The sequence below is a fragment of the Glycine max genome, chromosome 11 (genome assembly GCF_000004515.6).
Source record: "Glycine max cultivar Williams 82 chromosome 11, Glycine_max_v4.0, whole genome shotgun sequence".
Classification (NCBI taxonomy): Eukaryota; Viridiplantae; Streptophyta; class Magnoliopsida; order Fabales; family Fabaceae; genus Glycine; species Glycine max.
This window is the reverse complement of record NC_038247.2, coordinates 34,723,215-34,741,767: the sequence shown is the minus strand read 5'-3', so window position 1 is coordinate 34,741,767 and position 18,553 is coordinate 34,723,215. Positions and strand designations below refer to the sequence as shown.

Genomic DNA, 18,553 nt, shown 5'->3' with positions numbered 1-18,553 from the left:
GAAATTTGGATTTTGAAAGGGCTTCTCAGTAAAAAATATCTTTTATTTGGAATTTAGGAAACAAAATGTAAGGACGTACAAGTTAACACAGGTGAAGAGAATGTCACTTTCAGCAACATCAATCCAACCCATAATGGTAGGGTTCAACAACAATATCCTTAAGAAATTATATGAAATAATAGGCATTAACTCTTTATTGTCACTAACTACAAAGTACTCATTTTCTTGTTAATGTATCACCCTAATAACTTATACTTGGATAATTCTCCAATCTCCACTCCCTTTTATTTTCAATTTCTTTCCCCACATGTTCAATTGCATCTTGTTATACATATCGTCTATATTAAATTTATCTATGTCATCCCACCTTCAATTGAGATTATCCTTTATAGTGCACCACACATCTATTCATTCCATGTCACTACACATCCACTTTAAATTCAGTTTGTAGAAATATTATTTCTTAAGACCCATCCTAGAAGTAATTTTTTTTATTAGAACCATAATGTATCAATAAAGTAATAGGATATCACAGGTGCTACAGATCACCAAAATTCACTTTCATTTTACCTATCACCACTTTATCACCTAATTCTATAGGAAAACCTTACTATAACCAGAGTTAGTGTTGTTAAAAAAGTGGCCATGTAATCACCATGGCGGATTATGGTGGCAGGTTTTTAACAGGCCACCATTCTATGGCAGTGGCAGAGTGGGTTTCGCATGGCAACCACTTTTCATGTGGAGCCCATAGCAGAAGCAACCGCCATGATAGAAATGGCGCAATCAAAGAAGATAATTAAAGATAATAAAACAAAAACGTGCAACAAAAATATGATGGGATAAAAAAGAAAAGATGGGTTTGGATCGTCTTACCCAGTGTAGTCAAGATTGCAGGTTAAATCATGAAATCACACAATTTTACAATCTTACGTCCTTCTACCGAGATATATTATATTCCTTTTAATGATAGAAATACAATAATATTATTAAGGAAATAAGAGTTGCAAGGAACAAGGAGGACAAAAGCAAGGTAGAAAAAAGCATTCGTAAAATTAGATATTTTTAACTCAAAAATATATAAAAGACAATAATTGTAAAACATTGGTTATTATGGTAACATACTGGAATCCAATACATGATGGTCATGATTTTACAAATGCCAAGACTAGAAGTTATGATAAGTAATTTGTGTTAGTCAATGATGTATCTGAAATATCAAAACTCAGTTTCTAGTACAACTTATGATGCAAGCTCCATTGGAGCTTGTAGGCCTAGGATCTTCTTCATCAATGGATTCCTTTGCTTCTTGGAAGATGAATGGCAGCGGAATGGAGAAAGGGAGAGAGAGAGGAGACGCCACTTCAAGGAGAACATGAGTCTAGAAGAAGCTCACCACCATAGGAGGCCATGGATAAGAGCTTGAAGGAAGAAGCAGATGAATGAAGGGAGAGGGAGAGAAGAGCACGAAATTTTGTGCTCTAAATGAGCTTTGAAATCTGAAGTTTAATATTCAAATCATCAAAGTTGAAAAAAATGCACACACATGACCTCTATTTATAGCCTAAGTGTCACACAAAATTGGAGGGAAATTTAAATTTCACTTGAATTTGAAATTGAATTTGTGGAGCCAAACTTTGGAGCCAAAATTTCACTAACTATGATTAGTGAATTTTAGTTATGGTTCAGCCCACTAATCCAAGATCAATTCCAAGATTCTCCACTAAGTGTGTTTAGGTGTCATGAGGCATGAAAAGCATGAAGGACATGCACAAAGTGTGACTATATGATGTGGCAATGGGGTGTAGTAAGCAAATGCTCACCTCCCCCTCTAAAATTTAATTGGATTGGGCTTCTACCAATTCAATTAAATTTATTTCCAACCACACACATCAAATATCCACTTAGTGCATGTGAAATTACAAAACTACCCCTAATACAAAAACTAGTCTAGGTGCCCTAAAATACAAGGGCTGAAAAATCCTATATTTCTAGGGTACCCTACCTACATTATGGAGCCCTAAGTACAAGGCCCAAAAATAATGAAACCTTAATCTAATATTTACAAAGATAAGTGGGCTCATACTTAGCCCATGGGCCCAAAATCTACCCTAAGGCTCATAAGAACCCTAGGGCCTTCTCTTGCATCTCTGGCCCAATCTACTTGGAGTTTTCTATCCAATGCCCTTGCGGGGTAGGATTGCATCAACCTACATATTAAAAATAATAATAATAAAAAACACCATAAACTAGCAACCAGATTGTATAATTACATCAGTAAATGCTCTTACAAAGACCTTCAATTTTAGTACTATTAAGAAGCTATGAAACAAGGCATTTTATTTTACTCTATTTCATTATTCCACTCAGTTCTCAGACAACATTTCTGAGAACATAAATTAGTTCTTCCTTGTCAAGTGTATTTGTGTTCAGTGGTATACCAAACTAATTAAAAGGATATTTTAGAGTTGAAGTACATCTATGGAAGAATTTAGAAAAGCTTATTTACAACTTATTTGAGCTTTTCTTATGATATAAACACTTGAGTAAGAATTTGGTAGAGCTTACAAGAATAGATTATGATATGTCCACAAGTTATTTTCAGCCTTTTTAGTATGCCCTTCAAGGTATGTTATGAAAACAACATACAACTTGTATGAGAAATGGGTTAACTCCACTTCCTTTTTGATTATAAAACAACTTATGATAAACACTTAATTAAGTTGTTAGAACCCATGTCTATAAAAAAATTATTGACTTCTGATTCTAAATACTTAATAATTGTTTCATCTATAGCTTTTCAGTCTCCCTCTACTTCTAACGCCTGGCCTACCAGCCATCAATCTAATCTCCTTATTAATAGGGCTTTTACTGTGTTACCCCACCCTTTTTCCCAATGCTTACATTCCTAACCTATATTGTCTAGTAAGGCAGGATAACTTTGTTAAGAACTTATTTCCCATTTGTCCATGTTAGAAAACACAACTTATCCTCTCTTATTTACTCCTCTCTAGTCTCTTCTAAAATTCATTGTTTACAACAAAAACAAAAATCTAAGTAAATTGTTGCTACATAAATGGAAAAAAGATCTTCCAATACTGTGCTAGTAAGTTTATGTTTGACTGATAATAATATATAATGTCTACTTTAAGCTAGTACACTTGTCGTAACTAACACAAGTGACTTTGAGGTGAGTATGCTTGACTAGAACTAGAAGTTGTGAATTTTTTATTATCTAAACAACATGTATTTTTTTACCAGTGATCTTGTGTGGATTATACCCACCACTGTAGCCATCCTTGTTACTCAAAGCAATCACTACCTTCATTTCTATTATGCAACAAAAATTTAAGGTTCTCCCAATTCCCCTCTCAGTCATAGTCTTAAGCCTATGCAATACCTATTATATAGGACCTTGCACTTCCCTTTCTCTAGTCATATTCCTTGACTGCTTGGGGGATTAATACACGTGACACTTATTAATTCTAGCTTGTATTAGATTTGACCTTGGATTAGATCTTGAAATAATATGACTATATGACAATTTAAGTATGAAGTTTAATCTAACTTATTTTATATTTTATTTTTTAAAAAGAATAAATTGGACCAAACATGATTTTAAAAAGGGATCAATGATGCCAATAGCCTGTTATATGTAGCTTGGACACATACACATCATGCCTTCAAAACCCACTACCATATAAACAAGGAAAGATGCAAACTAAATTCATGAATAGGATATGGGATATTCCACACAATGAAGCATAAATAACTTGCTTTTTAAATCAATCATATATTGGATGTTGCACAATAATTAAGAGTAATAAGTGTTGCACTCATTGAGAACCATATATGGTTTTGATCAAGACTTGGGCTTTAACTGTAGCATTCTATGGGTTAAAATTATGTGTTTTGGTTTACTTATAGTTTAAGAAAAAGGGTTTTCAGTGAAGGGGTTTTACTTCAGTCAGTGGTTCTATTTATGGTTTCTATGATATTTGAGCTTTTCATTGTAGGTTTATTAACTTCAATTCTGAAGTATGATTCATATTAAGTAGTTTCTGCATTAGGATTCAAAGACCTTCATGAGTTTGAACTTGAGAAAGTCCATATATATAGTCCTTTCAACTACCAAAATGAACAAGTTTAAAAAATAAAGGGTAAAATATGTTCTACTTCATGTAAATATGGCTAAATTTGGTTACATCATCCAATTCTTTTTTTTGTTAATTTTGGTCCACATAAATTTTCCAAGTGGGATCAACTTTTGTTGTTGTTATTGGTTATATCTCTAGTCGATGTGGGATATCAACTGATTGAGAGTCGATGTCCTAGTGGTTGCATGCTACGATACTTCACTTGGCCTGTTTGGTAAACTCCTTCATTAGTAGCCCTTTCTAAGACATAAGCAAGTGGGAGGAGTTTGTTGAAATAATAGTAGTGTTAGTGTAATAGCACCTACATGTAGCCTCATATTAAAATGGACCCTATTTGACTCTGTCAATGTGAAGGTGAATTAAAGTCCTTTTCACCGAAATAAACACTCCAAACAGAATTTGTTTTTAATTTAGCATTCCATGAAAACTTTGACCCATAATTTTGTGTTTTAGGAAAATGGATGGAATTACCATCATACATTGTTAGTACTTCTTCTGTTAATGAAACTCATCCTCTCTCTATCTCACGTTCAAAGAGAAAATAATGCAATCCCTCTTCTGTACCAATATGAAGCCTATATCAAACTTGCCTCAACAAAAAAACCTTATCAAAGCGGTTTGGCTCATCAACATTCATATTTTGTCTCTCATTTTCATGGTTGATATCTGGGTCACCCAGTGAAATAACTTCATTCAGTGGCTTAAGAACCTCATCACAATGATTAAAATGTAGGATCACTTCCCGATTTAAACAAAACAAAAATTCATCCAATGGAATAAGAAACAAAATAATGAACACAAAGATGTCAAACTCTATACACTTTCATAAAGGTAACCTTGGTAACGAACAATACTTCCATAACTCAAAATCCCAAAAACAAATGGACGACTAAGCTGCCCAGACCATCTCTGCATGACCAACTATACAACCTTCATATCCGGTGCATGACTGCATCTCTATCCCCTTCTTTAGAATCTTTCATGACGTCTTTCATCATAGCATCCCCAAAATGGCTCTTTCCAAATATAAAATTTTCCATGGCAAAAGACACAATTGAATTTGGGGACATCAAATATTTCAAGGTTACCATTATCAAAACAAACAACACAATAAATATCCCCATGATCCTAAGCTGCACCATCAATGACATGAATAGTGTCACCACAACCATTAGAAAGTCATGCATCACTACATCAATATACAGTATAACATGAAGAACTACTTTTTCAATCTATTCAAAATTACTGCTTAAGTTTCTCACCTACACACTTTTGCTCTTATTGGTTGTAGGCACTATTTTTTTTTTACGTGGCATAGGAAGCTAAGGTGCTTTTATCTTGTTGCGTGAGTGAAGATAAAGTCATACAATTTCAAACTGTCATCACCACACTCATAGTTATTTTTAAAAGCATCTTTTGAGGTTTGTATCTTGTTCTGACACTTAATTGGATATTAGATTTTTTGTTCATATATGAATATTCTTTAATATTAAAATTATCTGCATTCTGAGTGAAGCTTAGTTTCCCATTTGAGATTCAATACAATGATTAATACAGACAGTTTGAATTAATCATTGTATTGAATCTTGAATTGTCCATTTGGACAGTTTGGGAACACTCAACTTTTTACTTAATTCACAGTTATAGGTTAAGTATGTTGTGTTATATTTGATAAAATTTTGGTTTAGTGCATATTGCTTTGTTCTCCGAGTGCATACTTGATCATGGTGAATTAATGTCACCGCTTTCATTTCGTGTACTTTGAGACCAATGCAAAATGCTGTCGAAATTTCATCAAATTTACCATAACGTACTTAACTTGTACTTTTGAATTAAGTAAAAAACGGAGTTCCTGAATGGGATAGGACCTCACCTTTATACGGAAAAAGTGAGATTTTCATAAATAATGGATAATGTAGCCGGTATCACTGAACACAAACCATGGATCGAAGTTGGATTAAAGCACCACGTATAAGTGATGATTATCACTGTTCAATTTGACTTATACAAATTGGATATAGCACGGTGAATTGCCACACATGTCAACAGTCCCTGACACTGAGGCGATTGATGTACAAACCAGAGATCGTATGAAAGACATGATACACGATCTTGGCCAAAAGGGTTTTCAGCAAGCTTATTCACCTTATTATGACAAATTACAGACAGATTCCAAGAAGCCATTGTATTTTGGATGCACAACATTCATTAGGTTATTGCCAGTGCTAGGTTTGGTGAACTTGAAGCCCAAATATGGGTGGAGGGATAAAAGCTTCATTGAGTTGCTTGTGTTATTGAAAAAATTCTTCCTAAGAGCAACATGTTATTGAAGAGTCACTACGAGACAAAGAAGATATTATTTCTTGTGGGTATGGAGTACTAGAAAATTCAAGCATGCCCTAAAGATTGTTTTCTATACAGAAATCAGTTTGCGGACATGCGCAAGTGCCCAACATATGGGGTATCACACTACAAAGTGAGCAACGACGAATGCAGTGATGATGCAACCACAAACAACAGTAGACCAGCAAAAGTTTGTTGGTATCTTCCAATAATACCAAGGTTTAAGAGATTGTTTGCTACTACAAATGATGCAAAAAACCTTAGGTGACATGCAGATGGCAAAATAAATGATGGGTTACTCCAATATCCAACTGATTCTCCATAATGGAAGACAATTAATCGCTTATATCCGGAATTTGTAGAGGATCCAAGAAACCTAAGGCTTGGTCACTACTAGAAAATAGAGTTTTAACATCAATTATTAACCAATGTTAAAAGTACCAACATTGAAAGTAATACCGTTAACATCGGTTTTGGAAAACCGATGTTAATATAAAAATGACAACATCAGTTTTTTTAAAAAACCGATGATATATAGTAAGAAATATAAAAAAAGTCATATATCTTCTTATCAACATTGATTTTTACCAAAACTGATGTTAATAAATACATAACATCGGTTTTTACTAAAAATCGATGTTGTTTTGTGATAACCAACATTGGCTTCTGGTAAAAACTGATGTTGTATGTTCAATAATAGAAACTGATGTTGTTAGTGAAGCATCACATTGGTTTTTGAAAAAATAGATGTTAATATATACATACAACATCTAAAAACCGATGTTGTTTTTTGAATTTTTTTAATGTGTTGTCTGTTTTTTTAATAACCCCAAATTAACCTGCAAATTTGAAAGCAGAACCACAACAGATAATTTTCATTATGTTTTCAAACAGTTTTTAGCGAAAATTCCATAAAAAATTGAAAATTTATATGAATTAAAAGAATATTTAATGTGCATATAACATCAATTGTAAAAAATGTAAATTAACTAAACTACAATTCCAAAATTACTTAAACACTAATTGTTTCATTTTTAACTTTCAAATAATAGGTTGCCCACTGGATGCGAAGTGCCTTCTATCTCTCTGGTTCCAATGGTCTAGCATCATTGAAATGTTGCATGATATAATTAAACATAAGTTAATAATGTATAATACCAATTATAACAAAATGAAATATGTTTGAATTAAACAATTATCGTTTCCCAATTATTCTTGAAACTTCCTAAGATTATAGTTGACATCCAGTGCATGACGTAATACACACACTCAGTGCTTCCTTTTTGTCTATTGCACTAAATACATTACGAAATTTAGATATTCAATGTTAAGTACAAATTAGTCTACACAATATTAAAATATAAGTAGAAGCATTGTTTAAATGACTTACTTTCACAACAATCCACCTAGCATTAGTAGCCTTGGATTCACTTTGTGGAGTATCGTCAAGTCCTTTCAAAGAACTGTTGAATACAAACATGAATGTGTATTATACAATTAAAATATTGATGTTCCCAACTAATGCTAAGGCAAATGTATTGAAAAATAGAACTGACCTGTTAATAATTCCTTTGAGGTAGTTGTCTGGCCTATTATGCAATGAACAAAATCAGATGATAGAATTTTCCTTAGGCAAAATGATGACCATTTGCCAATGTGCACTGCAGTGGAGAAAAATATAAGTTATTATACTATTATAAATTATTTAAATTCAATTGTTCAGTTTAACTTACCCATTCAAGTAGGCTCCTATGTACACATCCCACTTTGAATTCTACATCTAGTTCCTAATATAACTTTTTAATTCAAATTGTGATTGCCCAGATCTCTGTATGGACTGTGGCTCGAGGAATCCATACACATCGACATCCCCTGCTCGCATACTTGTCCTAGTCACATGCCTATTGTTGTTAAAATAAAGTAAATTATGTATGAATTTAAAACAATAACTTATGTAATAAACAATAATGTAAACTGACTTACAGAATCCACAACTGTATAATATAGATGATGAGGCATTGACCACTGTTTTCTATTTTAGATAGATCTCCATGCTTTATGTACGAGGGGAAGTTGTCATTAAACACCCCAAACACGATAGCATCCCACATAACTTGCAACAGCTTCAGAAAAAGTTGTGGGATGGTCAATGTCATTAAATATAGGGGATCGTCGACATCATGATCCAGTCTATCTGCAAGTTTTGCCGATCCTACAACTCCTTATTTATTCAACACAGTTAATTAACATAATTTAATTACAGTGAACACTTTAATTGAAAAAAAAACATTTATTGATAGTGAAATACTTGTTAAGTGCTTGCCCCCACTAACTGAACCTTTTTAGTGGGTACAGGAATGGGAGCATATGCATCTCTAACTTCCTCAACACCAACCTTGACTTGATCATGGCGCAAAGGGATGCTATGAACTGTTGTCGACCCCTCATAAAGTCTTCCAAGGGCAACCAGGCGGGGAGGATTTTCTTCGACGTACAACCCGCATTTCTCTGAGTCACCCGTGTCTGGATCATTCTCGAAAGGATCAACACAACTTTCCTTTGTGCTGACATGAGTAGCTGAAGGACCAACCTCAAGCTCAGAAGGAAGTGCGAGTTCCTGTGATTGAACTTGGGACTACATCTAGCTGAAGGACAACATTAGTTGTCGAGTCACTATTTTTGTGATCGACTCCTCCAACTGGTACCTCATTTTTTGCGTCAGCTGCTCCAGGTTTTCGGGAGCCATGGACGAAGATGTGTGTGAGGTCCTTGGAGCAAGTCCAACTTGTTTAATCATCACACACACGACTAGGGTGTTTTGGTCCCCCAATGGCAACAATTAGTACATCATGACATCCATGGGCGACAAAGGAACTCTGTGAGGCCTGCTCCTCCAAGGAATCCTGTAACGAACACATTTATTTGTTTACTCAATCAAACAATAAACATAAATAATTGTAATTCACGATTGAAATTGACTTACAATCTTGTTAGCAATTTCTTTAGCTGCCTCAGAAGTCATTTGCCCAGTTTTCTTGGTGTGGGCCTACTTCCACTTTATGCGTTATCTAATGGGAGATGGATGATCAATGACTATGTCAGTTCTTCCAGATTTAGCATCCTCCTCCATTTGTTTCTTTTTCTTCTCCTTCATCAACTTGTTTTCTAGAAATTCATAACCCCCGCGAGACAACACATGAGTGGAACTATTTTGTTTCTGGATGACCTGTGCCTTCTTTCGCACATCCTGTAAAAATTAAACATTATTGAAAGTTATCATTACTCACAATAATAAGTAAATTTAAAGATTAAAACAATGAAAATCACAAAGTTACCTCCCATCAAGGGTCTATGCGGCTCTGACAAAATTGGGCCTACTTCTCCTTACTAATGCCATACTTTTCGCATACAGCGTCATTGACATTGTCCTTGTCGGCTGCAAGTGCCCATTTTGATGTCAAATCAGACTTAAACTATCTCCACCACTCCCCCATAGTCTGAAGTATTTTCTTTTTTGTCCTCAGATCAGATGCTTTAGGGATATTAAATTCAGCCTGACAAAGGAAAAATTACATTTTATTGTTACTAAATTAAAATTTTATTGTTCATCAAAAAATGTAACATTTAACTCAAATACTTGAATATCCTCCCATATCAAATCCTTATGAGTAGCATGGACTTGTTTCCAATTCTCGTATATGACATCCACCTTATCACGAACGAGGATTCCCAAGTATGTTCTTAACTCCTTTTTGTGGGGACTGCCGGCTTTCCCGGTCGACGGATCCACATGGACTAGGGGTCTCTCTGCCCCAATTGGTCTAGTCACCAATGATCTTAGGCATCTAGCGTTTCTTGTCTGCTTCAAGGTAGATGGCGACTGCAATGCTGCACCAGTAGGAGGAGGAGGAGGAGGAGAGCTGAGTGGTGTAGCTATTTGAATGTAATTAAATGGACTGAAATAAAGTACATAGTAAAAAAATTACATTAGCTGATTTTAATTAATTCACCTTCATCATGATTATTACGATTAGCATGAATGTCGTCAGCTTCTTCTTCTCCGAAGACATTAGGCAACATTTGTGTTGACAAAGGACTAACATAAGTATCAATGTATGAATCATCATCTTCAACATTAGCACCAATTGTTTTCCCGTGTAAAACCACTGACCACCTTTCATCATAAGGGTCTTGAACATAAAATACCTATTTAGCTTGTTCTGCCATGGTGAAAGGGTCATTCTGGTAAGCGAGTTTCTTTAGACCTACCAATGTAAATCCTGCACACCGGTATTGCTGTCAACCCACTTACATCTGAAAACACAGACAATAAATTTGACATAGTTAAGCTCCCAAATTTCTTCAATGAAACAAAAGTAAGGGATTAAAGCTACATGGGGATAGTCATCATGTACACTAGCGAAGTGTTGAGATTCAGCTCTTAGGGTAACCCCACTATTTTGCATTGTACTTTTCTCGTCTTGTGCTTTTATGTAACAGGAATAGTTGTTTATATCGTATACTTTCCAAGTTATAACATTTCTTTTATGCCCATTTGCTAGCTTTCTTAACATTTTGGAGGCATTATTATCAACAATGATTGTATCTTTAAACCAATCTAGGAAAGTCTTGTTATACTCTTTCAAGACCCTGTTCTTGGTGAAGTATGTATGGCAGAACTTCATTACTGCTATTCAATACATACAAATGAGCTTGTTACAAATCTTTTACACTTGGAGTGATAACATGCAGTCCTCTTGAACCCTTACCTCCCACTCTTTCATCATGCCGAGACTTAGGAAGCCCATCAGTTTTTTCTTTTTCAATGTACTCTAAAGAAAATTCAATGGCTTCTTCTGCAATGTACCTTTCCACAATAGATGCTTCTAGACGGTGTAGATTCATGGTATACCCTTTTAAGATCTTCATGTATCGCTCAACCGGGTACATCCACCTCAAATAGATAGGACCACAACATTTGATTTCTTTGACCATATGAACAATTAAGTGAACCATGATGTTGAAGAAAGCGTGAGGAAAATACATCTCCAACCGACACTATATAATAGCAGCCTCATTTTCTAGCTCATCTAACTTCACAGGATCAAGGAGTATGCCACATATGACATTGAAGAATAAGTACAACCGAGTTATGGCAAGCCTGACTTTGTTATGCAAAATGTCTCGTATGGCCACGACTAACAATTGTTGCATAAAGACGTGGCAATTGTGAGACTTTAAGCCTTCCAACTTAAGATCTTTCAACTGCACAAGGCTCTTAATATTTGAATAGTATCCTTGTGGGACTTTGACACGGCGCAGACACTAACAAAAACTCATCATCTCATTTTTGGACAAAGTATGACAAGCTGGAGGCAAGTATATTTTTTTACCATCAGACATTGGATGTAACTGTAGTCGTATACCCATCTCCGCTAAATCTTGATGAGTATTCAAACCATCTTTCGTCTTGGCTTGAATGTTAAGGAGCATCCCAATGACACTATCACATACATTTTTCTCTACATGCATAACATCAATACAATGTCTAACATCTAGATCAGACCAGTACGGAAGATCAAACAAAATCAACCTTTTCTTCCATATTAAAGTCTTATTTTTTTCTCTTCTTTTGGGTCTTTCCAAATATAGTATTCAGGTGTTAAACCCACTAAAAGACTTGGTCACCAGTTAACAGTATTAGCGCACTTTCATGCTCTTGATTTCCATTAAATGCTTTTTTCAATCGCTGGTAAGGGTGATGAGGTTTTAGAAACCGTCAATGCCTAGTGTATACTATTTTTCTATCATGTTTCAGTTGTATGTAGCTTGTGTCTTCTTCACATATAGGGCATGCACGATCACCCTTAACACTGTACCCGCTTAAATTCCCATATGCTGGAAAGTCATTAATGGTACAAAAAAGCATTGCATGCAAATGAAAAGTCTCATTTTGAAACCCATCAAACACTAAAACCCCCTCGTCCCACAACTTTGTCAAGTCTTCAATCAAGGGACTGAGATAAGCATCGATGTCATTTCCTGACTATCTTGGGCCCGATATCATTATAGAAAACATCATGTAATGTATAGAAAACACTAAAACCCCTTCGTCCCACGACTTTGCCAGGGTCCGACCTATAGCCTTCTTATGCTTCTTGAGAACTGATAACAGCTTCTCCTCTTGCTCATCAGCAAGGGAGGCAGATATAATTAATGGAAAACTTTTGCTATCATCCAAGTAAGCATATTTTAAATTTGATGGGAGAGGCTTCAATTCTGGTGTGGCCGGCTGGATAGTGGTAGAAAGAGATGGTTTCTCAGCCTGTACCTCATAAAGAAAGTCAGAAGTATGTGTACTTCCTGAAACATGGTTAGTTCTATCTGACTTTATAAAATCAATCTCAAGAGGTAAAACATCAGACATGTAATCAATATCAAATTCAGATTCACTCTCAGCATCAAATTCAGACATATGATCAAGTACAAATTCAGATTCAATGCATGAAGAGTGGCAGGCATGCAGATTAGAATGAAGATCAGTCATGTATTCATCAACAATATGGTCAATTATTTCAACACGAAATACAAAAAGATCTTTAGATGGGTGTTTCATAGCATCAAGAATATTAAAATGAACAGTTATATCACCAAACTCCACAGATAGTGTGCCTGCATATACATCTATCTTAGTTCTAGCAGTTTTCATAAAAGGTCTGCCTAGAATGATGGGAACTTATCCTTTAGAAAATCCCTCCTCCATATTCAAAATATAAAAATCAACAGGGAAAATCAGTTCACCAACTCTAACTAAGACATCCTCTATGAAACCAGCAGGATAGGCAACACTTCTATTAGCTAAATGAATTACCACATCAGTTGACTGCAAGGGACCAAGAGATAGAGAATTAAAAATAGACAGAGGCATCACACTAACAGAAGCTCCTAAATCTAGCATGGCATTGTCAAACTTATTGTTCCCTATAATACAAGGTATGCTGAATGTACCTGGATCTTTACATTTTTCAAAGATTTGGGGAACAGATTTACCAATCAATGTGGAGACATTTCTGCCCATACTAATTCTTTCACTTCCTTTAAGCTTCCGCTTATTAGTGCACAACTCCTTCAAGAATTTAGCATATCTTGGAATCTGCTTTATTGCATCCAGCAGAGGTATGTTTACCTCTACTTTTCTAAATGTTTCCAAGATCTCCTTCTCTGCCTCTTCCATTTTTTTGTTGGAAATTGCTCTTGGAGGGAATGGAAGAGGGATATGCTGCTTTTGTAAATCAGAATTACCAGTGGGAAATTCACCTGCATAGAAATTGTTAGGTAACTTACTTTTTAAATTTTTGTCATCATCTTTTTCCAGAGTAGAGTGAAGTTGGGCAGTTTCATTTGCGGATAAGGAAGATGCTATTGGTTGAGGTCCTTGACACTGCTTTCTCGACCTCAATGTAATGGTACTCACATTTTTGGGATTCTGGACAGATTGAAAAGGTAATCTGTCAGAATTCTGGGACTGTTGTTGATTTAACTGTGTATCCAATTGTCCCATCTGATTAGTTAAGCTCTGAATAGAGGCTCTGGTCTCTTGTTGAAACTGCATGTTTTGCATAGTCATTTGCATCACAAGTTCTTCAAGGGAAGGTTGCGGAGGGGCCTCAACTGTTTGCTGTTTCTGGGGCTGTTGTTGTTGTTGTTGTTGCTAGATTGGTGGAGGAACGTATGGTCTTCTTGGGCCAGCAGCATTCTGAAAATAAGGCTGTTGTTGTTGTTGCTATTGTTGTGAAGGATTCGACCATCTAAGGTTGGGATGATTCCTCCACCCGGGATTGTACCTGTTGCTGGAGAGGTCATAATTGTTCTGTTGTGGCTGATTTTGCTGCTAAGGTTGAGGAGGTTTGTTGTAGATGTTTGCAGCATAAGCTTCAGGCTGTTCAATTGCTTCAAATTGTTGCACAGAAGGGTAAAGGTCTGTGTGGTGGTCGGCAGAGGAGCATAAACCACAGAGTCTGGCGACAGGTGCAGATTTTTTATTCATGGCCAGTTGGGTTACCAGGTTAACCAAGGCATCTAGTTTACCTTCAAGCTTCTTAGTCTCGGCTGATGAAGATGAATTCGTGGCTACTTCATGCACTCCCCTAATGACAATAGCATCACTTCTGGCACTAAATTGCTGGGAGTTTGAAGCCATCTTCTCAATTAAACTTCTAGCTTCAGCAGGGGTCATGTCTCCAAGGGCTCCACCACTAGCAGCATCTATCATACTTCTCTCCATGTTACTGAGTCCTTCATAAAAATATTGGAGGAGAAGCTGCTCAGAAATCTGGTGGTGAGGACAACTGGCACATAGTTTCTTAAATCTCTCCCAGTATTCATATAAGCTCTCTCCACTGAGTTGCCTAATTCCTGAAATATCTTTCCTGATGGCCATGGTCCTGGAAGCAGGGGAAATTTTTTCTAAGAATACTCTCTTGAGGTCATCCCAGCTTATGATAGACCTTGGAGCAAGGTAATATAGCCAGTCCTTTGCCACTCCCTCCAAAGAATAAGGAAAAGCCTTCAGAAATATGTGATCCTCCTAGACATCTGGGGGTTTCATGGTGGAGCAGACAATATGGAATTCTTTTAGATGTTTGTGTGGGTCTTCACCTGCAAGGCCATGAAACTTTGGAAGCAAATGGATCAGTTCAATTTTAAGAACATATGGGACATCCTCATCAGGGTATTGGATGCACAAGCTTTCGTAGGTGAAATCAGGTGCAGCCATTTCCCTTAGAGTCCTCTCACGGGGTGGAGGTTGTGTCATGTTCTCAGAATGTTCAAAATCAGAATGTTCAAAACAATAATGCTCAAAATCACCAATAGCAGAATGCTCAGGATGCTCAAAAGGTATTAAATGATGTCTAACTAATCTATGAAATGTCCTATCTATCTCAAGATCAAAGGGTTGTAAGTCAGGTGGATTGCCTCTAGTCATACACTGTATTCAACATGCACAACTAGTTGCCTTCTTATGCAAGTAACAGTGTAGGTTTGAACTACAACTACCATTAAATGATATCAAAATGACTTGAAATTTTGTGAGCAACCTTATAAAATGATCAGAAGATAGCACAAAAAATTTCAAACAAAAATTCAAAGTCTAACTATGGAAGCTAAAAATGATAAGTTAAGAAAAATAAGAGAATAACAAAAACAAAAATTGGGGAAGCGCTGAACAGAAGTGGTCGCTAAATCCATCGCAAAGCACTATTCACAGCAAAACACAAAAACTGAAACAGGGGAAGCGCTGAACAGAAAAACTAAAACAAAACACCACACTAAACAAAATAGCAAGACACTAAACAACACTTAACACAACACTAACACAACACCCAAAAGCATAAAACAACTAAACATAAAACATGAATTACTAGCTATTATGAACCTTTGGACACTGCTCCCCGGCAACAGCACCAAATTTGATTGAGGCCGTACCCGAATCAAATAAACATTAAAATGCAGTAACTAGGAAGTGATCCTAGGTCGTTTCCCAACGAGCAATGATACACTAAATGTTCATAACAAATAGTAGGAAAATAGTAACGAATGGGGGGGGGTGTTTGCTTTTGTAAATTAAACAGCGAATAGATGTGAATTAGAAAATATCAGAATTAAAACACGTTGCTTCCCCTTGATTCACAAGCAAGTCTCTTATCCTAGGTTACGAGAGTTTATCCTTATTCAATTCAACCACTTAATCCAACCCTAAATTAAATTACTAAGCGAAATTTAACATAAGGCATTCATTATGTGATTAAGCAACACATACACCAATTACTCATAAACGATCATTAAGCATGAACGTAAATTAAGCGCAGAGACAATTAATCAAGCACTAAGCATGCATGAATTAATAGCAACAAACTCAGAGTAATTATTGAAGAGGAAAAACTGAATAGAATTTAACAGTAATAATAGAACCTCAAAGAGAACTGTGTTTGATCCTCAAGAGAAAACAACGCTGGAGACTTAGCCTTCCATTAATCAATAGAGAACAAAATTATGGATTAAAGAACGAAATTTTATTGCTGAGACGAAAAGTAAAAACTGGAATTGCAAAACGAAAAAGTATCTAAAAGAAAAGAAGCCTAACACTCCAAAAACGGAAAAAAAAAAGGAGAAATAGAAGAGGCCTAAACTAGAACCTTGGTGCTGATATATAGTTTTCGAACCCCAAAGCTTACAAATCTGTTTTAAATCCAAGCCCATAAATAAAATAAAATCAAATCTAGATAAGATAAGATAAGATCAAATCTAGATGAAATCAAATCTAAATAATATCTAGATAAGATGAAATTTAATAGAATAAAATAGTCTGCACTCTTCAAGTCCAAGCCCAATTCTAGATTCAAGCCCAATGCTTCATTAATTCCTGAAATTAGATTAAAAACATCAAATTAGCTGAATGGGCCCAAATAATAAAACTGTCTAATTAATTTGACAATTAAGATTAATCAGTACTTAAAATGGTGCAAAAAGGGTTAAGAAATAGGAGAAAATAATGGCACATCAAAACCCCCCATACTTAGCCTTTTGCACTCCTGGGCAAAATGAAATAAAGAACAAAATCCAATGATCTCAAAGAGAGACAAACAAAAACATTTACATATTTCTCAATGAACATCAAGGAATGAAAGGAATGGGTAACATCTAACATGAAGAGATCCAAAGAGTCAAGACATTCATGAAAATCATCCAAGCAACCTAATCATGGCAAAATAGTTAATCAACTCAAGAATGAAAAGTGATAAAGCCTCACAAGATATACACTCTATCTCTCAAGTGTCTAGGCCACTGTTTACTCTCGAAGCACCCATGAAAACAAACACCACATAGACTTGGCAAAATTCTAAAATTGACAACAACTTGACAAACACATGCACATGTGGATCAAAAGGTCTTAAAAGGTTGTAATGGGGCCAAGGACAAGGTAGGGGAAAAATATGGAATAAGTAGCTAAATCCCAAAGGAATAGAGGAGCAATAGGGAATAAGTGGAAATTAAGCACAAGTAGTAAACCCAAACCCTGTAATATCCACAAAATCAACCAAGGCTCCCAAATCAAGTCCTCATAACAAGACCTCATTCATTCCACTTCACTTCTTTTCTTCTTCTCTTTTTTTTTTTGAACAGTACGAATTTGCAGAATTTGCAGCAATTGAAATTGTTTTTCATTTTTTTAAACAGTACGAATTTGAAGATTAAAGCAAGAACTAGGCAAATATATATATATACATCAAGCATGGCCAAAATAAAACATTAAGCATGGCCAAAAATCATATCTTCCAATGAAACATACCCCCCCCGCCCCCCCACACTTATTCCCAAAACAATTCCAAAGCTCCAAAATTCCTTAAGGGTAAGGTGATATCATGGTTTTTCACTTAAGGCTTGTAAGAGCTTCAAAACAAAGAAAGGGGAACATAGGCTCAAAGGGGCTATCAAAGGGATTAATTCAAGGTAACTCCATTTGACTAGAAGCTTATAAGAACAAAATTTCCTAAATCATTTCCAAATATGCATGTGAATTAGGAAGCATCAACAAGAATCAAGCCAAGGCTATTGTGCAAGCAATCAATGGGGCAAAACACACCAAAAGATTATGATGATGGATGGCTCAAATTCTCACAAAGGTAAACTTATCACTTTCAAATTGAGTTTTCAAAACTATCATGACATGTAGAGGAAAAACAAGGATTTCAAATCACAAAATGTCAAGAGACTTTTATTTTCAGAACAATTACCCATTTCTTGAACATATCCTATAATTCAAAGAAAAAATATGCAAAGTTGTACATGCAAACATAATTGACCTAAAATATTAAACTAGAAACCCAACAAAACTAACAAAACTAACAAATTTAACACAACCAAAGAACACTCCCCCCCATACTTAAACAACACATTGTCCTCAATGTAGCACAATTAAAAGATTAAAAGCAATTAAACCATCAAATAGAATCGGACAAATGTAATAAAAGTAAAGAAGGAGATAGGAAAAG

General features: G+C 35.5%; 1 non-coding gene across 1 annotated transcript; it reads left to right on the top strand.

The window, feature by feature from the left end:
* The first annotated feature begins 14,830 nt into the window (after nt 1-14,830).
* On the top strand, nt 14,831-14,937 carry LOC112998470 (small nucleolar RNA R71). Its single transcript, XR_003263572.1, has one exon. It is a non-coding gene; the product is annotated as a small nucleolar RNA R71 (small nucleolar RNA).
* The last annotated feature ends 3,616 nt before the right edge of the window (nt 14,938-18,553 follow it).